Source organism: Sminthopsis crassicaudata, chromosome 4 (assembly GCF_048593235.1).
Source record: "Sminthopsis crassicaudata isolate SCR6 chromosome 4, ASM4859323v1, whole genome shotgun sequence".
Taxonomy (NCBI): Eukaryota; Metazoa; Chordata; class Mammalia; order Dasyuromorphia; family Dasyuridae; genus Sminthopsis; species Sminthopsis crassicaudata.
The window spans coordinates 439,303,231-439,307,084 of record NC_133620.1 but is presented as its reverse complement, the minus strand read 5'-3'; positions in this window follow the sequence as shown (position 1 = coordinate 439,307,084).

Below are 3,854 nucleotides of genomic sequence, written 5' to 3'. Positions count from 1 at the left end.
TCCCCTTTCTTTGTGGAGTTTCCTTTTGTCTGTTTTATTCATAATCCATATCCATATATTTACCATATATACTGTTAACTGACTTAGATATGTTTTTTGTTTCAAAAGTCAGAGGAAAAGAGTTGTTGAATGGATAAAAGGAGTGAGAAAAAAATTTAAAAAAATTTTTTTAATGAAAATGAGCATCTGGGGAGATAAAAAATGAGAGAACACAATTTTTCAGTTGGAAAACTCTTTGTAGTGTCTTTAGAAAAAGGCTAAATAGAATTAAAAATTGCTAAAATTTTAATGCTAAATGCTAAAATGCTAAAACCAAAAAGGTCAAAACTAGTATGGATAGGAATTTGCAAGTCTTCCCACAATGATAGGTTGTGACCTTGGTTCATCAGAAAGGAATAGACAGTTCCCACTTTGAAGAATCAGATTATTGGAGTTAGAAGGGACAGACAGGGAAACGAAGGTAAATTAGTTTTTTTCTTAGAAAAATCAGGGCTAGAACCCTGATTTTTAACTGGTCCTTGCTGCTGCTGCTATCTCACATTTCCAATCAGAAATGTGGCAAGGGCCACCTTTTCTGTCTCTTCTACTTAATAAACAAGAGGCCTCTTCCTCCACCACCACCCCCAGACTGTCTTCTCCCTTCACTTTGAAGAACTCCCTAGTCATTGCCCAAGGTAGCTGGTTTGGGGTTTGTACAACCATTCATTTTTCAGAAGTTTGCCCCTTAAATTGAGTTGAAATCTGCCTCTTTTCAATTTGCCCTCGTTGATCCTCCTGGTTTTTGGTTGGAGCCAGGTCAAAGAAATCTAAAAAAATCTAATCCCTCTTGTATTTCAAAGCCCTCCTAATACTTGCCTATGTTCCATCTTGATTTTACAAACACTTAGCACTCCCAGCCCCTTCAACATGCCGTGTCATCTTCCTAGGCCTCAGTTCCCTTATCTGTAAAATGAGTTGCACTAGGTAATCTCTGTTGTCCCTTGCAGCTCTTATGTCTATTATTCTAGGTCTCATTTCTCCTTCTCCAAAGCTTTCTGCAGGTTAAATACCCCCAGTTTACTTCCCCAAAAGATTAGTCTTTGGCTAGGAACTTAGTATATTAAGATTAAAATATCGCAATTTATATGCCTAAATTCATGTACATAAAGGCAGAGTTTAGTTTCCTTGCTGAAGTGCAAAAAAAGTTTGTTTTGTTTTGTTTTATTTTTTTCCCCTGAGGCTAGGGTTAAGTGACTTGCCCAGGGTCATACAGCTAGAAAGTGTTAAGTATCTGAGACCATATTTGAACTCTGGTCTTCCTGAATTCAAGGCTGGTGCTCTATCCACTGCACCACCTAGCTGCCCCTGTTTTGTTTTATTTTTTAACCACATGACTGTTTAAGATCTAGAATCTAGATCACATTTTTGTGAATACTGACAGGCCCCCAAAAAGAGTGACATGAAGGAAAATTGAAGATTAAATGCACTTTAAACTGGAATATTAGAGTAGAGTACATTGCAATGAGTAATTAACAGAGCACTTAAATAGTGCATCTGTGATCTCATTTGATCCTCATTCTAGCCGTGTGAAGTAGGCAAGACGCTGTACAATCCCCATCAGCCTGAAGTTGTGTATTAGCCAGAATCATATGCCTGGGAAATTTTGGACCTGAGATTCCTAATACAAGTCCAGCAAGACTTTATGTTTTTTAATCAAGTGTGTTTATTGAGCACCATGCTAAGCAGTGCTCTACAATATTGTTTCTTTTAAAGCATCCTTGTTGAACATTAATTCAAGCATTATAGTAGTACTCCTAGGGCAGGGAATTAATTTCTTCCACAAAGAGATCAACTCAACTGCCTTTCTTGATACTAATAAGGTTGTAATGTCTAGTATAAGTCATTAATAAGTGGCAGATCTGACTCCAAGGCCAATCTTCTATCCACTGTGGTGAATCCACACAGTGTCTCATGTGTACTATATATAAAAGAAATAAAAGCTTGTTCTCTACTGTTAAAGAACTGAGTATCCTTAGGGAGACATAAACAGCACAAATAACCGAGATAGGACAAAGATGTCCTAGGCATTCTACAAATATTAAATATCATTATGTGAGCAGCAGCATGAAATTGTGCACAGAAGGCTTGACTTCTACTTCAAACCTGGGTCTGAGTCACAACTCACCCAAAATGTGTGACCTAGACAAGTCAGTTAATTTTTTAATGCCCCAGGCAACTCAGATGTGGATATGAATTGGGAAGGAGTTTCCTCACTAGGAGGAACTAACTGGGGATAATAGAGGGTTGGAGCATCAGTTGCTTTCAGCCCTTCTACAAGTCAGTCATGGAGTTTTTCCTCTACATAATTACATTCCCCCTTTCATTCATCCCCCAGAATTCTCCAGGTCCTCACCCTCTCAAGGTGATTTATAATCTTAAGTGCATCCTAGATACCTGTGTCAATTATGCACCCAACAGCCTCAGCCATCCCCAATCTCTGCATCTTTTTCAGTTTTGGTAGAACATGAGTTGTACAAGTTGAAGATTATGAATAGGTTTTAATCTACATCAAAAATAGCTACATTTTTCTTAAAAACCCATCTTTTCCCCCAAACATTCCTACTTATGTCAGCCACCATCATTCCACCACAATGCTGCCAGGTTTTCAAACTTGCTTTTGTGCTCCAATATTCACTTACTATCCTATCATCCAATCAGTTGTGTAGTCTTGTTGATATCTTGAGAACATTTGTCATCCATCCTCACTTCCCTCGGGCATCTTTCTGACTCTCATGACCTATCCCCTGATCTATGGCCACAGAGTGCCAATTGATTTTCCTGCCTCAACTGTTCCCTTACCCCAATCTGTTCTCCACACAACTGCCTCCCAGTTGATATTTCTAAAGTTTAGGGCTGACCATGTAATTTAAATTTTCAGGTGGAATCTGAATCCAGATCTTCCTTTTTTCTTTTCCTCTTTATTTACCTCTCTTAATTAAGGTTTATTGCTCTGCTGAATCATTCCTTCAGGGATCCCTTGGAAATTCCTGAGACCTTTTCAAGACATCTATGAGATCAAAATTTTTCATAATTATACAAGTTATTTTAATTTCTAATATGATAAATATTAATAGATGTATCCCACATTAATAAAAATTCTTTGGGAGTTAGGGAGTCCTCAGTAATTTAGAGTATAAGGTGTCCTGAGACCAAAAAGTTTGAGAACAGTTGTATTAGTGATTTCAAAGCTCTGAATGTTGATCTGCAACATGAAATATTAACACAATCTGTATAATACAAGTCTGTGACAATCCTTGACCCTGTATGACCTACAGCCAATTTAAGTCTTGGCTATTGTGCTCCTTACAGATGTTTTGAAATGTTTTTTGTTTTGTATTTTGCTGTTACAATCCTAAACTGGGTCCCTTGTCACCCAGTTTAGCCTGAGGTAGAAAATACTGAACTTTTCCTTCCTAAATTTACTAGGCTTCCTGAAAACAGCATTTCATTTTTTAAAAAAAGGTTTTATTCCTACATATTTTGTGAAGGTTTTGACCCTTAGCTCTGATTTCATTTGTTAATACATCTCTACAACAAATCTCTCTCTACTGATGTACATTGTTTTTATTTTTTTTAAAGCTTTTTATTTTCAAAACATACGTATGGATAATTTTCAACCTTCCCCCTTGCAAAATCTTGTGTTGCAAATTTTTTCTCCCTTCTCCCCACCCTCTCCCCTAGATGGCAAATAATCCAACATATTTTAAACATGTGCAATTCTTTTAAACATATTTCCACAATTATGCTGCACAAGAAAAATGAGATCAAAAAGGAGAAAAACGAGAAAGAAAAACAACAAAAAAGGTGAAAAGACT